General features: G+C 46.7%; 1 protein-coding gene across 1 annotated transcript in view; it reads right to left on the reverse strand.

The window, feature by feature from the left end:
* LOC147691945 (estrogen-related receptor gamma-like) overlaps positions 1–20,362 on the reverse strand; it is a 161,825-nt gene that overhangs the window by 31,200 nt on the left and 110,263 nt on the right. The gene's annotated exons all lie outside the window — the stretch shown is intronic.

Raw genomic sequence — 20,362 nt, forward strand, 5'->3', positions numbered from 1 at the left:
TAGCAAGCTGATAAAATTTGAAATTGTAAAAAATATACAATTTCTGAGTGTTCAGGTGGGATCACTGAAAGAATATTGAGGACAAAAATATCTTGTGGGCAGAATATTGTGTCAAAAATATCAAGAATCTAAATATTGAGGAGGTAAGTGCCAATAGGTAAGCACAGATAACGAATGTAACATACACGTCTACCTACTTTGAAATATATAAACATCTTCAAAGTACATATATGTGGAATCAAGTATAGAAAAACTTTGCTTACCATAGAAACTTACCATCACAATACTCTTGTCCTCGATTTTCTTTACATGATGATATTTTATTCACTCAATATTTTGGACTTAGAACAGTCAGAGGGGGTGCGCTTAAAGGCTGTGAGACTGTGTGGTTTGAGGGCAGGACTTTAAGCCCCGGATTCCCTGCCGCTAAATGGGAGCAAAAATGACCGCAAGGTGAGACATGCCCGGGCACGAGCCTGGGCAAACACCAGACCAAGAGCAGGCCTCTCTTCACCTGTCATTACACAAAAGAGGTCAGGCTGGGCCACCCCTTATGCTGTCTGGATCAAGATCTTTAGCGTTGAGTGCCAACCTGTTATCACTACCCGGGATAATGGTTGGAATATTGAAGTTTAGAAACATTACCTTCTCGTCAGACCTCCCTGTCACAGTCCTGGTTCACGTATTTAACCTCTTCTGCGCTACCGCGTTTTCCCGCTGTGCGCTGGATTTTTAAAAATCCTGCGTTACGTGACAAAGCCAGCTCGTCATGCGCGTAGCGCAGGTAACGCCCATGACGAGCTGGCTTTGTCATCCGCGCGGAAGGGGTTAAGGACTGTGGCGAGAAGGTCTAAGACTCAGAGTAATGAATATTACCGGTAAGTAACCAGCCATTACCTCCTCGTTAGACCTCCCTGTCACAGTTCTTACATACGTGAACCAAGTCTGTGATGTGGAGGTCTAAGTTTCGGAGTAATGAACATTAATGGTACGTAACCGGCCATTTTCCCTTATCAATACATATGGGGACTTTTTTATAGTTTGTAAGTGCCTGACCTATCTGTAATTTATAATATATCAATAATATTTTTATCAGCCGAGCCGTCAGGGGGGGTATGGGAAAAAGAAAGCTGTTTGGAGACAAGAAGAAAATTAAACTTAATACATCCCATAGTAGCACTCTGGATTATTTCCTGGCCAGAGCTGTCAGAGTTATCTCTAAAGAGATGGACCTTGCAGAATGGGGTCCTGGGGGGGGGGCGACCGACGGGAGGCCTGCCCCGCCCGGGGAAATTTGGGGGCCGGGGAAAGGGGGGGAAAGGGGGTAGAAACTGCGCTGCCCGGGGACAGGCTTAGGTCTGGTAGTTTTTGGGCTGGGGGCGGGGCTTGGATGGGCTTCCTGTGGGCTGGGCTGGGGTCCCGCCCGGCCACGTGGCAGAGACACCATTTTAAGTGAGGTGTCTCGGCCGCCGGGCGGGGGGTGGCGTTTAGAAAAATTTTGGGATGGACGATGCTTCAATGTCTCCATTTAGCGGCACGAGCGAGTCGCGGCCTGCAGAGGAATGGATTTCACGATCGTGGGCGTACGAGGGGACATTGCAGGCTTTAAGATGGGACAGTTCAGGCTGGAAACGAGGATTTCCCGGCGCGGGGCACATCGCTGGACGTAGGAAGAGCTCGGGAGAGCAGCATGCGGCTCCACGCGACCGAGCGGATGGGCCTGTTCTGGCTAGTGCGGGCGGTCAGGCTCCCACGTGGGACTAGGTGAGTCCCTTCTGCCCCTACCCGAAGGGTCCATACGGCCGCCGGGGTGCTACTTTGGGGCAGGGGGGGAATAAAGAACCTTACGTGGGATTGTTTGCGGTTTGTAAATGTGAATTATGGTGATTCAGATATTGTCGCGGTTCAAAAAGGTGGATTATTGTTCTTCAGATACTTTTAATGGTGTTCGTAGTGGGGGGTGTGCATGTGTGGCCAATTTCTAAGTGTAGATAACTATTTTCTCGTGTGTACACCCATTCTGTAGTTTTTAAGACATCTGGATTCTACAGAATATTTTGAAGCCTTGAATATTACATTTGGAACATGTTATAGATTTCTCTCAAGGTCCTACGTTTCGCTGCAGAGTCCAGGGGCCTCATTGAGGGGCCTGCCTGCTCCTCACAATCGGGGAGCGGTGGTTTGTGGCCTCGGCGGCTCCCGGAGCGGGAACATGGATCGGCGGGGGCGCGGGGGAGGTTTTCATTCCTGAAAGTGGGTGGGGGAGGGTGGCGGGCAGGTGCGTTACTACGGCGCAGCTGTCCGCGGTACACTTTTATTGGAGGTTTGGCTTTACCGTTGATCACATAACTCTTTATGGAGTAGCATCGCATTTCGTTGTCACGAGTTATACAAGCGGTGGGTTTCACGTAGTGCACTAGTGGTGTCAAGAATATTTACCGCCAAGACAGAGAGCATTGGAGCCCTTCGTAGTACAAGGAAGGCTGTATCTCCGTACTGGTTCCTAGTTTTTGTATTTTGTTGCTTTTCTCATCTCCGTTTGTGTTGTAAACACAAGGGGGTCAATATTTAATAAGCTAAAGAAGTACCAGAGTGTGAGTCATCTCGTAGCATGTATAACACAGCTACGCACACTTTGGACTCTGGTTGTATTTCCCCAATGGATGCAACTTTCCATTCTTTGGTTAAATGTGTGTGTTCATATCACGGGGATGCGCACACCCGTCTTAATGTCTCCTACTTTGACAACGGTGGCTACTTTTTTCTTTTTAGTTTGGGTTATTATGCATTGTGTGCCATTGTTCTACACTTTGTGAGTTACTGTATTTAGTTTGTGCTGATTTCTACTTAATTGGCACAATACACGGTGCCAGGTATTGTGCCACCCCCTAATTTCAATACCTGGCCTCGGAATTAAAGAAAACTGTGCACAAGGCGGCTTCTGAATAGGCAAAATAAGTTCTACCGGCTTCTTACATGCCTTGTTCGCGTGACTAGGACACACGTGAGTCTTTACTATTATTGTCGCACGAGTCGACGATGAATTTGAGAAAACTGTAATTTTAACACATTTGACCAAATTTACAGAGTGTTAGCGAGTACCACACTGTGAGGTAGGGATAGGTCAGGGAGTCTGCGTATTACGTGGAGTGGTCTGAAGTAGTGTTTTCAGGGCAGTTGTCACCTGTTGCAGGCAGCTCCGATATTGTTGGTAGGCTTGTGCTTTTTTGCATTGATTAACAGAAAGCGGAAAGGTGAAGCCCATGCAATGTGTCACGGACTGATGGAGTGACCGGCAACTGAAAGGGGTACGCGGTCTGTGGTTATCGGCCCTGCATCTCTTTGTAGTTGTCATCGGGGGCAGTTTTGCGTGAGCTCCACACACTGGTGGATTTGCTCAGCTCCCAGGGTGAATTGAGAGCGTACATAGTTGCTATACCGAAGGTATTGCTGCCTGCACTTTGCCCCCTTGTGTCCTGGCTGTCTGAGTCGTTACGTGCTGTCACCCAGAACATCCTGGTGAGTACGTAGCAATGGTAAGGAACAGTATCGCAGATACCTCGGACCCCTACGTCATGTAGCCATGCATATGATGCAAAGGGCTTTTGTTTAATACAGTACTCCACCGGATGCTAATGCACTGCTTTTACTGTGGGTTCGGTATGTCCGTTTTCGGGGCTTAGTTGGTAAATGGAAAAGGACATGTATCAGTAATTCTGTTTTGCATTCCTTAAAATAGGGAATATCGGGTAATCACGGTCTTTGTGATTTCCTACAATTGCAACCACAAAGCCTGGCGTACGTGTTGAAAGGCTATGTTTAATTTCCAAACAGGCGCAATTACGGTTTCACAGGATTTGGGAATGCCAAATTGTTTGATACATGTGGAGCAAAGTGGCTGTGCCCACACATTTGCTCAGATGCCAGTGACTGGCGCTATCAAGTGTCTGGGGGTCGAATGGCAAGACTGCATAGTTCTGATTTCGCTTCATCCCTCTGTCATCCACTACCGGACACGCCTGGCACCTTTAATGTCACTCCTGCAGGTTCTTGTCATAGCTGGGAAGGATAGTAGTGGGACGCAAAGTGTGCATTCATGTGGCGCCAGTGCAGTCGGTTTTAGCACGAGTGCCATCAAAGACCTAATTGAAAGGTAACTCTTGGTAAATTTGGTGCTACACGGTTTCCTAGCGAGCAGGGCGGAGTTGCATTGGCGCCTCCGTTTCAGTCAAATATAGTAAATCTGGGCCAAGGTTACTGGTCTTGCGTTTTATTGTTAGAATCCCAAGCTCTGAAGTATATACATGCTTTTCTTTAAAGTTACATATTGCTCATCTTTTCTATGCAAAGGGGCATTGCGGAGTGCCACGCTGATGTCTTCTGTAGAACCATTTTATTAGTATGAAGGACGGAGGCAAGTGCAGAAAAATTTTGTATGAGTGACAATTTCATAGTTGAAGTCCTAGAGCGAACAACCTTACAAAAGATCTGCTAATGCACTTGGGAAGACGCCAAACAAACTTAACAATTCAATGGGTCGGGGCATTTCGAGTCGCGCGTGGGTAAGAGGTACGTACTTCCAATTTATTAGTAGGACACGAGGAGGCAACCTCTTGAAATTTATAAAAGTGACAATTTTCGCAGTTGAAGTCCTAGAGTGCAACACCTTACAAGATATCTGCATAGGCACTTGTGAATACGGCACACAAAATTGACGTTTCGCCGGGCCGTGTGCTTTGCGGTTCGCGCGGGAGGGGTGCGTTCTTTGCAGTGGGCTTTTTCCTGGCGGACAGGCTCTGGGGTGACGCACGGTGTGGAGGACTTCTTTCTGGAATGAGAGGAGGCACGGTCCCATGTCAGTTTGGTCATTCTCCGTAGTGAGCTCGACTCCGTGGCCAGGGAGCACGCCCGCCGGAGGACAGGGGGGTCGCACCGCGCAGTGGGGTCTGACGCCGAACGGTGCTGCTGCCATGTCGGGGGCTGCGGGGTAGGGTAGGTGACGGGGAGGTTGGGGGGCACTGCGGCAGGGGTTTCTTCCTGGCGGACGGGCGCAGGTGTGGGACACGCATCCGGAGGGCTCCTCTCTGGTGGAACGGCCGGCTTCGGCGGACTGCCTGCGGGCGCAGAGTGGCTTCTCAGGCCTGGTGTTGACCGGGGGGCCCTGGGCGCCGGAGAGGGGGAACGGCCCCGTTTTAGTGTGGCAAACCTGTTGGGAGCTCGATTCCGCGGCCGGGAAGCACGCCCCGGGGGGGGGGGGGGTGACGTTGACTGACGGCATGGCCCTATTCAGTTGGTGTCGGAGGGCATGGCCCTATGCAGGGGTGACGGTGGGCACGGCCCTAGGCATTGGCGACGGAGGGCATGGCCCTACGCAGGTGACGGAGGACATGGTCTATGCATCGGTGACGAGGAGCATGACTTTCTGCAGTGGCGAGGGAGGGCATGGCCCTATGCGTGGGTAAAGGAGGGCATGGCCCTTGGCATTGGTGACGGAGGGCATGGCCCTATGCATTGAGTACAGAGGGCATGGCCCTATACGTTGGTGACGGAGGGCATGGCCTATACGTTGGTGACGGAGGGCATGGCCCTACACATTGGTGACGGAGGGCGTGGCCCTATGCATTGGTGACGGAGGGCATGGCCCTATACATTGGTGATGGAGGGCATGGCCCTATACGTGGTGGTAGAGAGCATGACCCTATGCGTTGGGACGGAGGGCATGGCCCTGTGGTAAGGGGGAAGACCTGCCGGTGGTTGGAAGGCATGGACCGGACAGCACGGGGCTTGAGGGGGTCAGCGGCGCTCCATATAGTTAGGGGGTGGTCCTGCCGACGGGGTCATGCGGCACGTCCCGGGTTAATGGGGGGGGAGTGTGAGTCAAAGGGGAATCCCTGGAGTCTACTTGTTCACCTATGCCCTAAACCCTGTCTTGTCAGGGAAGAAGGACCTATGGTGCACTGTATATCAGATAATATAAAAAGGCTTCCACAAAGAAATAGAATCGTTAACAATCTAATTTTATTAAAAACCAATGTCTAGGCAGTAAATAAACAAAGCAAATTCATACAGATCATTACAATGCAGTTTAAAATTCAAGGAATATGCCTTGAAGGGATCATACACAAATAAAAACAATGTTACACAAACACAATAATAAAATGCACAATTGATTGAGACATATCTAGAACATATAAACAATTTATGAGCAAAAGACAAAACTACATATCATGACAAAACCCCTCGTATTACTGTGGCTCACAGATATCTCTGCCACTAAATTTTTCCTAGATCCAACAGCCTCAACCACTTAGACTCATGTAAACATTAGTGATAATGTTGGATATCCATCTAAAGTTTACCAGGCCCTGACTGGATTCTTTTTGTCAAAAAACAGTGCGTCGACGCGTTTAGGTGCAGTACAGGTGATTATGTGGCACCTTCCTCAGGACTTTTCTTGCTGGGGTTTCAAGAAGCGGTTAGTTACACCGTATCCCCAAATAGTGTAGGAGACGTTCCAGTATAGGATCAGCTTTGCGTTACGCTTAGATTCTGCAAGCTTTAGTGTGGATATTTCCTCTCCCCTGAAATAGGAGCTCCTTCTCTTGGGGTGTCTTCCTTTCGTGTTGTCAAATTATTTCACAATTTTGTTAGGTATCTCTAGGTATTTTAAAACGTTCCTTGAACGGGCATAGGATGTCGTCGGTATTCCCAAGACCTGGATATGTTCTGGATATCACCGGGATCGCGTGTCTGCCTCGTTTCCTTCACTTGCTCTAGAGTGCCCGTTCAAGGAAGGTTTTAAAATACCTAGAGATACCTAACAAAATTGTGAAATAATTTGACAACACGAAAGGAAGACACCCCAAGAGAAGGAGCTCCTATTTCAGGGGAGAGGAAATATCCACACTAAAGCTTGCAGAATCTTAGCGTAACGCAAAGCTGATCCTATACTGGAACGTCTCCTACACTATTTGGGGATACGGTGTAACTAACCGCTTCTTGAAACCCCAGCAAGAAAAGTCCTGAGGAAGGTGCCACATAATCACCTGTACTGCACTGAAACGCGTCGACGCACTGTTTTTTGACAAAAAGAATCCAGTCAGGGCCTGGTAAACTTTAGATGGATATCCAACATTATCACTAATGTTTACATGAGTCTAAGTGGTTGAGGCTGTTGGATCTAGGAAAAATTTAGTGGCAGAGATATCTGTGAGCCACAGTAATACGAGGGGTTTTGTCATGATATGTAGTTTTGTCTTTTGCTCATAAATTGTTTATATGTTCTAGATATGTCTCAATCAATTGTGCATTTTATTATTGTGTTTGTGTAACATTGTTTTTATTTGTGTATGATCCCTTCAAGGCATATTCCTTGAATTTTAAACTGCATTGTAATGATCTGTATGAATTTGCTTTGTTTATTTACTGCCTAGACATTGGTTTTTAATAAAATTAGATTGTTAACGATTCTATTTCTTTGTGGAAGCCTTTTTATATTATCTGATATACAGTGCACCATAGGTCCTTCTTCCCTGACAAGACAGGGTTTAGGGCATAGGTGAACAAGTAGACTCCAGGGATTCCCCTTTGACTCACTGTCTTCCTACCCTGTTCCCTGGTGAAAGTGGGGTACCCTCTCTTTTTTTAAACTAATGGGGGGGAGTCCTAGGGGGGGTCGAGGACCGTTAGCACGTCCCTCGAGTGGCTTTTCTTCCTAATATATGGGGGAAGAGCAGGAGAACTGTTTGGATTATCGGGGGGTAGGTCAAGCACAATAAAGTATTTAGCCAGGTGGAGAGGCAAAGTGACGTTATGCTAATTGTACTGTTGTGGATTGTGGGAATCAGTTAGGGGAGGGGGTGGGGGTGAGGCAGGAAATTACATATGCATGAGGTTTAGATTGTGCGGCGCAGGCCAAGGATGTTATTGTGTAGAATGCACCTGCTTCCAATAAAGCGGCCTTTATCACACTTACATTGAGCCTCGGGTCGGTGCTTTCTTCCCCCCCCCCCTTTCGCCAATGGGCACCAATGGGGTCCTGGGGGGGGCGGGGAGGCGACCGAAGGGAGGCCTGCCCCGCCCGGGGAAATTTGGGGGCCAGGGAAAGGGGGGGAAAGGGGGTAGAAACGGCGCCGCCCGGGGACAGGCTTAGGTCTGGTAGTTTTTGGGCTGGGGGCGGGGCTTGGATGGGCTTCCTGTGGGCTGGGCTGGGGTCCCGCCCGGCCACGCGACAGAGACACCATTTTAAGTGAGGTGTCTCGGCCGCCGGGCGGGGGGTGGCGTTTAGAAAAAATGTTTCCCTCCCACCCGCCCTGGGTCATGATACGGGGGGGGTCCCAAGGGCAGCCATCGCTACATACAGGGGAGGATTTCCTTTTGCAGGGGAGTCTGGGGGGTGACGGGGATTTTGGGCAGTGTTTTGTTGGAGGCTGGTGCACTCGGGGGGTTTGGATGGGTGGGGGGGGGTTCCTTGTCGCTGGAGCAGGTGTGGGGGATGCATTCTGTATGTAGGGGCGTTTCTTCCTAATATATGGGGGAAGAGCAGGAGAACTGTTTGGATTATCGGGGGTAGGTCAAGCACAATAAAGTATTTAGCCAGGTGGAGAGGCAAAGTGACGTTATGCTAATTGTACTGTTGTGGATTGTGGGAATCAGTTAGGGGAGGGGGTGGGGGTGAGGCAGGAAATTACATATGCATGAGGTTTAGATTGTGCGGCGCAGGCCAAGGATGTTATTGTGTAGAATGCACCTGCTTCCAATAAAGCGGCCTTTATCACACTTACATTGAGCCTCGGGTCGGTGCTTTCTTCCCCCCGCCCCCCCTTTCGCCAATGGGCCCCAAAGACATCTGTCTCTGGGCCAGGGGGAAAACCTGAGCACTCCCCCTCACCCCCCGGGTTGCCTGGATCATTAGCCATGTGTTGTGATCTGCCACACGTAGTTCACCACTTGAAGAAACCATGGCTCCAATCCAAATGCCACCTAGAGGTCATCTTAATGATTGACCTGTATCTCACATTAGTGAGGGTAGGCCCACTGCAAAAACGTAGTGACAGGCAAAGCACGCTTGCAATTCGAAGAACAGGAACATAAATCATTTTTAGTTTTAATGCACATCAAAGGAAAATATGATTCTTACTGGACAAAGGAAAGGCATTACTGGCTTTGAATTACTGTTTGCTGAGGACATAGTTAAACCACACAAGTATAACAAAATAAAAATACAATAAAGCGTGGACATAAAAACAATTTGTAAAGTAATATATTGGCCCACCAGCCCTGGCACTGAAATGTACTTCTTTTTTAGCAGATGTGCCTATGTGACCAAGTAAAATACCATCGCTCAAAGTGCAAGACAACTAATGACTTAGTGGGCTGACCCATTGCCCCATTGTGCATGCTGTAGAGGGTGAAAGCATAATGGAAGTTAAAGTTGAACAGGCCAATATATACATAGGGCTGGTCCAATGCCCCTTTATGAATGTATACAGATAGGTGTTTTGCACAAGGCTGACAAGACAGAGTGGCAACATTATACATTTGTGGGGTTAAATCTGCAGGACACCCACTACAAAACCAGACCTCCTTAGGAGATAAATGATCCTCTTGCCATCTCATTTATTTACATTGTCAATTTTTTTAGACACTTGGGTGCCCATTATCAGTGAGCTAATTTCGAAAATGCTTTTGTATGAAGTGTAAGTAATAACAGGGTGGGTGAAATTGACCCCAATTAAGGCTAAGGAGGCATAACATGAAGGATTTATTTATTTATTTATTTATTAACAGCATTTATAGAGCGCGAACGAAGGCCCGTGGGCATCTCAGCGCTAAGAGAATATCTGTAGTGTTTGACCATCAAGGGGGACATATAGTTTACAGATTAAAAAGCCAGGTCTTGAGTTGCTTTCGAAAAGACCAAAGTGAGGGGCTTGTTTTAATCGAGTGTGGCAAGGTGTTCCATAGTTTGGGTGCTGCTACAAGAAATCTTCTGTCTCCCCATAAAACAGATTTGGTACGAGGTACCACCAGTTCATGTGAGCTGGAGGAGCGTAGTGTTCTAGAGGGACTGTAGGGAATAAGATTTTGAGTAAAAAAGGCTGGTCCCACGTTGTGTAGAGCCTTATACACTATGCAGAGGGCCTTGAATTTGATTCTATTTCTAACAGGAAGCCAATGTAACTTTCTAATGGTTTCTGACGCAGATTGATGTTTTGGGATTCTTCCAAGGAGCCTGGCGGCTGCGTTTTGGATAATTTGCATTTTGTATAGTACTCTTTCTTGGGCACTTAAAAACAGTGCATTACAATAATCTAATGTAGACAATACCAAGGAGCTCACCAAGGTTTTTCCAGCTGTCTCAGGAAGAAATGGCAAGATTTTTTTGATCAGCCATAGTTTGTGAAATGCCGAGGAGGAGATCTGATTTGCGTGAGGAAGGAAAGTAAGACAATCGTCGAACATGACTCCCAGATTCCTCACCTTACTGACCGGAGCCGGTGGATGGCCCAATGATATCGGCCACCAAAGGGAGGACCATTCCGGGGTCAAATTTCCGGAAATGATCACTTCCGACTTGTCGGAATTTAATTTCAGACAGTTGGAGGCCATCCAATTCCCTATTGCCAGCATGCCCAGATTAAAGTTATTAGCTATTTTATGCCCATCACTCTTGACGGCGAGGACCAGCTGGGTGTCATCTGCGTAGGAGGTAAGGCTCATCCCATGTGCACGAATGACATTGGCAAGGTCCGACACATAAATGTTAAATAGTGTCGGACTAAGGGATGAGCCTTGAGGGACTCCACATGGCAGTGACAAGGAGGGTGAGTGAAAAGATCCAATAGTGACCACCTGGGACCTGTCCGCCAGAAAGGATGCAAGAAGTTTCTTGGCATTATGTTGGATACCCATGCTTTCGACACAGTCGATCAAGGTGGTGTGGTCGACCGCGTCGAAGGCCGCCGATAGGTCAAGCAGTATCAGGACTGCTGTTCCTCCAACATCACAGATAGATCTTATATCGTCCGCCGCTTTAACCAAGGCCGTCTCCATTCCGTGGTATTGGCGAAAGCCAAACTGAGATTCATTAAGGAGATTATGTTCCTCGATGAAAGCTGATAGTTGAAGATTTAGAGCTTTTTCGACTATTTTCGCCAGGACTGGGAGACTAGCGATAGGACAATAGCTTTTTAGTTCTTCCATGTCGAGGTTTGGTTTTTTGAGCAATGGTTTAATAAGGGTCTTTTTTAGGACATCTGGATATATGCCTGTACTAAACATAGAATTACAAATTGCAGTCATAGCCGGGAGAACCACTTCAATGACCAGAAGCAAGACTTTCAGGGGACATGGGTCTAGTGCAGAGCCCGATTTGATAGATGATATGATGTTCCGAATCTGGGAGCTGGAGACATCTGCAAACTGCGAAAAAATGGGACCAGTATAGGAGGCGGGTGGTTTAGTGGAGGTATTGGTGTTATTCGCAAAGACCCGGTAAATGTCTTCAACTTTACTAAAAAAGAAATTGGATAGATCGTCGCAGAGTGATTGGGAGGGGGGAGGCGTCAGGTTGGGGGAATATCCAGCTAACTGCTTGGTGGTTTCATATAGTGCTTTGTTAGAGTTTTTTACTGATTCAATTCTCTCACAGTAGTACTTTTTCTTCGCCTCACTAATTAAGATTTTATATTTAGCCACCGATTCTTTGTACTTGATTTTAGCTTCTTCTGAATAATCCTTTCGCCAATGCCTCTCTTTGTTCCTACACTGTTGTTTGTGGATACGTAACACCTCTGAATACCAAGGGGCCGACGGGACAGATCTGTTACGAGATTGTTGTTTGACCTGGACCAATTCGGTGGTCGCAGAGCCCACCCACTCATAAAATTGAGTAGTAGCGGTGTTAGGATCATCTGATAGAAGGGGGGTGGATTCTGTCAGAATAGTTTCCAAACTGGAGCTATCGATATCACCCCACGCCAAATACGGTTGGCGAGGATTGGGGCGTGACTTAGAGGCGGCAGAGTCATGAATAGACAGTGATGCCAGGATGACATGATGATCTGACCAGATAAGGGGAAGAATTTGGGTGACTTGTAAGCCCACCAAATTAGTAAAGATGCCATCCAATATATGGCCCCCTTCATGCGTAGGTGACTTCACCAGCAGTTGGAGACCGAAGGTGGACATATCCGCTAGGAAAGTGGCGGTGTCTGGGTTTTCGGGTTTATCGAAATGAAAGTTGAAATCACCTAGTACAGTGAGGGAGCTGTCAAGGGCAGACGCTTCAAGAGTGGACCTAAGGTCAGAGATAAATTCAGTCCTGGGCCCCGGTGGACGGTAAAGGAGAATCCCTTTCAAGGTATAAGATGGGGTCAACTTGATGGAAAATTGTAGGGCTTCACAGGAGGATAGTGTAATCATGTTAGTCCTTACCGAGAATACATCGCGTGCGATGATGGCAATTCCACCACCTTTTTTACGTTGTCTATCCAATCTGTGTGTGGAAAAATCAGGATCAGACGCGTTGTCCATCCACGTTACCGTCATAAAGAGTAAGTCCAAGTTTTTATCCTCTATCAGATCGAATATGTCCTGTCGGTGTTTACCGAGCGAGCGGACATTGGTGAGGGCAAATGAGTAGGATTTCAAGGATTTATCCTTGTTACAGGGGGATAATTTCAAAACGAGGGGTATGGAAGTTTTGCAACCTGAACATAGTGAAACCGGACTTCCGGCAAGGAAATGTGGATCAAGTGTAAGGCAGGAATGAAGGACAGGGGGACGCAGCTGTTGGAGCTGGGTTGGTGAGTAGAAGCCTCGTAGGGGCAGAGGGTGACAACTAGGGGGGGTGGCCCTCGGCCCGGGCCAGGCACGGACGGGCGCAGATGGGCTTGCCTTTGGCGCGCCCGATGCGCCCCCCCGCTGCGTGGTCGGGCGGGTCTGTTGTTTATATTCATGGTTGGGTGGGTGGGAGGAGGGTGGGAGGGGCGATGAACTATACCGCCAGCCTTCCCTGCCCAAGATGGCGCCTAAAGTTGCAGAATGAAGTTACCAGCGCCTGGTAACGGCTGCGCTGTGAAATGCCGTACAAATTGGCCTCAGGCGAAGTAATCTCGCACCAAGGTGGGGGCACGAATTTAAAAGCTCACAATTTAAAATATATTACAGATTTTAAAAAGGATCGTTATTATTACAGTCAATAACAACCTCGTGTCAGCAAGTTGAACAGGGCACAAGAGAGCACAAGATTCCTCCGGCTTCCGCCTCAGAGGAGAAAAACAAACAGATTTGCTATTTCCATACCATTACTGTTAATTTGTCTCCATTTTATTGTAGATGTTCACCTTATTTTACCTCCTTTCATTAATTAAAAGACTCACACTACATGTTGTGGATCGGTAACTTCGATGGGGCCAGTAACAGATTTACAAGTCTTGCGAGAACCCTGTGGGTCCAGTGTTTTTCACCTTTCAAGCAGATGCAGTGTCCTGGTGAATTAATGGGGACAAACATGTTGGAATCAGTGTTGGTGAACTGTCCTGGTCAAGAATGTAGTATTTTTTGTGGAAACACTGGTTCCTATACTTCATTCTCCAAAACTTTTATTGAGGTATAATTCTGCTAGAGCCTGCAGTGTCGGTTTTTCCAGGTGGAGCTCCATCGCATGTTTCCCTGCACACTCATGAGGTGCACAGCAGTGTCCAGGTGGAAAACTCTGGATTTGCATTGTTCCCGTATTATTTGCACTTCTAATGGGGCTTGTAACTTAAACTTCAAGCCCCATAGAGATTAAAGTGGCAATCGTAATTAACCACAGATGTCCCAAGTTAAACTACATCAAATCCACAAATGCTATGCGATGTTGTCCCAGTGACTGGATCTGGTCATCTGTAATGCCATCAATTACATCACTTGACATGTCATCAGTGATGTAATATGAGAGGTCACTAGCAATGCATTCCAGAGTACAAGTTATAGTTAGCTCAGTAAACTGTTATTTGTGAGTTTTTATTTTATTTCAACACCTAACTATAATGCCACCTTAAACTTTGTTTTTTCAGTGAATCTGTCTGTCATCTCAGCCTGGACGGAACGCTCCTTCCTGCAACTGAATGGAGCAAAAACAGAAGTGATGCTCTTGGGTAAACCTCTTCCAGAGGGGTCCACTCCTATTTGGCCTAACTGTTTGGGCACCTCACCCATCCCCAAAGATCAAATAAAGAGTCTAGGAGTCTAGGAGTCTGGGAGTCTGGCTGGACAATAAGCTAAACATGAAAGTTCAAGCACAGAAGGTTGCAGGATGCTGCTTTGGTTTGCTCAGGATGATGAGAAAAGTTTTTCCGTTATTAACCTGGGAGACCAAGAAACTTTTGGTCCAAGCATTAATTCTTTCCCGCCTGGACTATGCTAACGCTCTTTATGCTGGATCACCACGGTCCACAATAATGAGACTCCAGGTAGTCCAGAATTGTGCAGCTAGAATGCTTCTGAATATTCCCCGCAGAGAGTCAGCCCGAGCAGCCATAGCCTCTCTTCACTGGCTACCAGTCGCCGAGAGGATTTCATTTAAAGTCCTCTGCATCACTCACAAGATCATGACCAAGAAAAGCCCGACAATCCTCCAGTCAATCATTGCCCCATATCACCCCAACAGAGCTCTTCGCTCTGTAAACAAACGCCTAGCTACTATCCCGAGAATCTACAGGACCAGAAGCGGGGGCCAACGCTTCTCATACGTGGCCTCCAGAAGATGGAACACTCTCCCCGACCACATTCGACTGGAAGAAAACGATTTGGCTTTTTGTAAGCAGCTGAAAACATTTTTATATCCATCCAGTTAAAGTGGACACTCTCACAACAGGTCCTTAGCGCTGGGAGGCCTCATGGTAGCCATGCGCTTTACAAGTGCCTTTTTCATTTCATTTCATTTCATTTCAATCTATATATCTATCTATGTATCCTTCTATCTATCTGTCGCTCCATCTATCTGCACTCACACTTAAAAAACGATTTACTTCTACCCTTATCAGGCATGCTTATTAGGCCCTCTCTGGAGGGATTTTTTACGGTATTGTCAACTTTAATTTTGAACATATGTGTAATTGCATTACTGTGTACCTCATTGCTTTGTGGGAAAGCTTACACTCAATACAGTCGGTCTGAGTTGGTTATGATGCCGGGCAACTCATAAAAGTTATGACAGATGCCAAAGTTCTGACCTGTTTTTATAAACATTACAACAAAGGCAATAGGTTTGGTTTATTTATAATAAAACACATATGTTAAAGTCAATAAGCCTTTAAGGGTGGTTTGCTATTGGACTTTGTTCAGCCTGCAGACCTGCATTTTGTCCCACAAAAGCTCACAGATTACCTTTGTGGGCAAGGATTTTGTCGTTGAGTGCCGCCTCTAACAAACCTGATGGGGCAATAAATCTGCACTGTAATAATTCTTGCTCGAATCTCTACGGAAGGTATGACATACCTACTTGTGTGCCAGGATCTTTTAATAAAAATACATAATATGTATATAGGAGATATGTTACAGATGTTGGAGATAAGGGAAGAAAGGGAAAGAAATCAGATCAGAAAACAAGCTGTCACTCAGACAGCAAGGGAGAGACGGCAATGGAGTCAACGCACTCTTCTTGCATTCATAACATTCTGCATGGGGCAATGGGTCAGTCGCGTCAGACATTCGCTGTATTGCCCTAGGCGTGATTGCTTTTTTTATGATTATGTGTACATCTACCAGAAAATGAGTGCACTTCAGTTCCAGAACTGCTGGGCCAAACCTTCAAGTTTATATTTTGTCCTCTCATTTCTTTCCTTCTCATCTTATTATTTTCAATATTTTCATGGCTTAGTAGAGCCAGACAGTGTTAACAGGCTGCTTGATCGGCATTCATTTCATCTGCAGTGCTCCGCATCCTATGAAGCTATTGCCGCTAGTTCACATCACTGTCATTGAACGATATTGTCCGTAGTTTTGCTGGCATTTCAATATGGCCAACGCATTGGTTCTAAACATTGCGGCCATGCCGAAACCTCAAAACAATGAAACACCTTGTACAATACCACTGAAAGGTACACTATACATCCTTTTTCATAAGTCTACAGCTGAGTTCAATAGTATGGCTCATTGTGTTTGTGCACCAAAAGTATGCTTCCAGGGGATGAGACTCACGGATCTTAAACTTCGGGAGCACCTCAGTCATGCTTGTGTCTGATGGCTGTGCCTGTACGCGATAAACCAAAAACAGGTACTGTTGTGATTGTGCAGGCTACCAGCCCCGTCCCAAGCGTTGTTTGAGACTACTAGGTGGAGCTACCGTTAGCCACCCCTACCCGATTGACAAGCCCAATAGGTCGCCCATGGGCGAGACCTATTGGCGTTGCCAATGCTTGTTGCGGAATAGGTCTTGCTTGTTAGCAAACTTTTCCAGAAGAGGAGAAAGAAAGGAGGAAAGGTGAGAAAGGAAGGAGGAAACGTGAGAAAAGAGGAGTAAGACAAAAACGGTGACAAAAGATGAAAGTAGGGAGAAAAAAAACCTGAACCTGGAAGAGGGAGATGAAGTAGGAAGTGAAGGGGTAACGAGAGAAGGTCATGAAAGGAATCCAAACTCGGCAACCTTTCTTTTCGACAGCGCAGGTGGTCGCCTCCTCAAAACTACTTCGGGGCCCAGGGCATAATTGTTGTACAAAATAATAAGCACCGGATCTTCAAGCCTCGGTGCCATTGTTTAACCGACCCCCGCTCTACAGGCCGTGCCAGCCCCCACCCACCCAAGGAGTCGAGGAAAGTCGAAAAGAGAAAGCTCAGCGTCTGTCAACTTTTCAATCCGCGTCCCTTTATGCCGCAGCGGTTGCCAGCCGCGGGCTCGTCTGATTATCTGCTCACGAAGGAAAAGGGCGGTAATTGTTTTATTGAGTGCTCTTTTTTTGGGCCCTAATTGAGAATTATTGGAGATTCCTATCGGGCGGCAGGCCGCGCGCTCGTCCTTTGAGGGTCCCGCGGTTGGGGGGGTCTCCTCGAGCACCCGCAGCGCGAGAATGCTGAAGTGACCCTTGATAACGGTGATTGCGAGATGGTAATCGCCGCGCCTTCTGTTGGGCTGTCAATGGGCGCCAACCCGGGCTGCGAGGAGCAGATACCGCCATCAGGGGGCAGCCTGATTGGGTTTATTCAAAAATGCTGCTTTAATTGGAAAGGAGAGGTGCGGTTGGAGGTCTTTCTGAAAGGTCAGGGTGCTGACCGCCATGGACAGGGTCTTTCGGACCTCGACTGAGTGACAGGTGATAGGCGCAACCAGGAGAGGGGCAGAGGGGTAATAGAGGAAGCGAGAGAGGGAGGCAGCCATAGGAGAGATGGGGCGAGGGAAAGGACCGGGGAGAGAAAAGGAGAAATGACGTGCAAGGATGGAGAATGGGAGTGAGGGTGGTAACACGCCTGCAACTTAGGTACAATAGAAAGAGCGAGGGGAAGAGTAGAAAACAGAGAAACCGAGGGAATTAAATAGAGATGACCAGAGGAGAATGTGGTGGATAAAGCCAAAGAAAGGGAGAGAAGGAAAAATATGAATTGTGGGGAGAGAATAGAGGAGAACGAGAGAAGAAGATGAAAGAGTGAGGAAATCAAGTAGATGAAAACGGGGTTGGGGATATGAGTATGGAGGAGGGTAAAAGAACAAATTTAAAAGCAATAGGGGAGGGAAGAGGAAAGGATAGGAGATAAGGAGAAGCGGGGGCAGGCGGGTAGGAGAGAGGAGGTGTAAAGGAAAAAAAGAAATGCAAAGAAAAAAAGAGAAAAGGGAAAGAAAGAAAAGAAAGGGGTAAGATTAGAGGCAAGCGGAGGGATGATATCGCATAGAAATAGTACCAGCAAAATCGTATGGGGTCAAGCTCCATAGAATTCATGAGGCATTCGCCTCCCTAAAGCAGTATTATCGTTTCCGATCTAAATCATTCAGGCCTCCCGCATGCCAAAGTCGTGCACGTGGACTCATCTAAAAACCATGCTTGGCCCACTCTAGCTAAATCATGTGAGTTTCACTCCTGTAAAAGGTTATGCTGCGTTAAACAAATTATGAAGTGTACACCTCTGTAAAAAAAAAAAAACATGCTGGGACCACTCCTGTCCAATTAATGTGGGACCACACATGCAAGGTTCATGAGGGTACCTGTGAAAATCAAGATGGCTGAGCTATGACGGAGCGACTTCGCCCCAATAGGCACCTGCATATATCCCTGCAGATACTTAGGCCCAGATATATAAAAGTATCATATCACACAACGCAATGGCCCACCCAAAGTTGCTGAGCTGTGCAGTATGAGAGAGAGAGCAAGAAAGCACTAAGGGGCATAATATCAAGGGATTTATCTCTGCTTTTTTGGCTTTAAAAGCCAAGAAAGCGGAGATAAAATTATTTCCCTATCAGCAACAGGGTGCTAACACGCAAATTTGCATGTTAGCACCCTTTTTCTCTACGCTTCCCCTTAGGGGGCGTTCCAGAGAAAAATAATAGGAGAAATGTTGTTAAGCGACATTTCTCCTATTATCAAGGATATCGCTAACCCTGTTAGTGATAAAAAAAAGCAGCGCTAACCGCGGTTAGCGCTGCTTTTTTTACACCTGGTATTTTCCTGACTTAGCCATGATATCCTATGGAAGGTGGATATCATGGCTAAGTTTGTGAGGCCCTATCATCAATCTAACGCCAAACTTTGAGAGATTATCGTTGGTTTTCCAGCGATAATCTCTCATTTGGCAGTTAGCGCGAGGATTTTTATCGCTTTTGAGATAAACCTTGCTAATAGCAAGTTATCTCGGCGATAATTTCCGGCGATGCTTAGCGTTAAAAAATGTGTTGCTAAGCCTCGTTAGCGTTAAATATCGCTAATCGTTGGTAATATGCCCCTAAATCTCCTGAAATATGACACTATCCTCCTTTGTCCCCAGCAGTGGACCACAATCAGGCTACCTATCACCACACATGCACCTGCGTCATATCTAACATAGGTTTTGTACTGGAAAGGTACTCTCCCAGCACAAAATACCATGCTTAGACTAACTTTAAAACTTTTCCCACTTCGGATGTGTGCTGCACAGTGCAGCAAACAAGCAAAATGGGAAATTAGAGAAATACATATATTTCTCCTTTTTAACACCTACTTCAAAGTGGCGTTATTTTATGGTGCATAACCCTGCCTACTATTGTTAGTAGACAGGGTGTTGCATTAAAAAGCATGGATGGTTGCATGGGAATGCCCATGTACCACTCATGGAATGTCCCCTTATTACAAAGTAATGCCATTCTTCATTACTTTGAGGCACCTTTCCAACAAAAAAACAAGTTATGCAATTAAATGTGAATATTTTTTTTTACGCTTGCGCAGGTTTATATAATTTTTGTGGCACAAACCCAGCTCAAAATGTTTTGCAAATCTGGACCTAAGGTCCAACATAGCAAGGGTAGCAAGAATGGCGAATCAATGTACCCATACCAGGAAGTTCCCATCGTTGTGTAGTGGCACTTTCAGGTTGCCCGTGAGACATAGGCAGGACCACTGGCCTCATGTGATTCTGCGACAGTGGTATTTTCACATAAGGTACTGCATTTGCCACATAATCCGTAATCTGCTGCATAGTTTGCAGATTTCAACAAAAATATGTTTATAGCTCAAAGTCAGGAAAAAAGCAGGAACACATTTTGCAGCACAGTAGAAGGCCCTTCCCAACGGTTGACTGGCCATCTTTCCATAACTTATTGTTGTATTTGGGTGTTAAAGTGGTACTGATGAGGTGAAAATGTCTCTAGTCAGTGTTAATATGGGTAAAAAAATGACATTACTGAAATAATACTATCACAAAATGTGCCACATTACGCCACATAATTTGTCTTTTCTTGCTGCATAATTTAGTCAACTCTGCTGCATAATTTGGTGGTCACCAACCCTATAATTTAAGTGGCCCTGGGTAAAGGGAACATTATATGGGGATTTGTTTTTCTTCCCCGATTCCCTTTTGTTATACCCCGTTCGTGGGCATTTTTTGACCCAAACATTTCTCCTGCTTTGCACAAATGAAATTGTCGAGTGTAAAATTTGTAAACTGCAGCATTCTAGTAGCACATGTGAAAATGAAAAGCTGCTAAAAAAGAGGGAACTTCCCTTGCTTCAGTAGTTCGATACCTTCTCCCAGCGCAGTACTCGGACAGTTCACTGCAGGGATTCGCTCCCTGTGAGTTTTTAGGACACATCCCTGAGGTGCCCTATCCACGTCACCTTCGGTTCTTGAATTCCTGTCACCACCCGGGCCGCTCTCCACGCAGTCCATGAACGACTCCCGCACGGCCTTA

Source organism: Lissotriton vulgaris, chromosome 9 (assembly GCF_964263255.1).
Source record: "Lissotriton vulgaris chromosome 9, aLisVul1.2, whole genome shotgun sequence".
Taxonomy (NCBI): Eukaryota; Metazoa; Chordata; class Amphibia; order Caudata; family Salamandridae; genus Lissotriton; species Lissotriton vulgaris.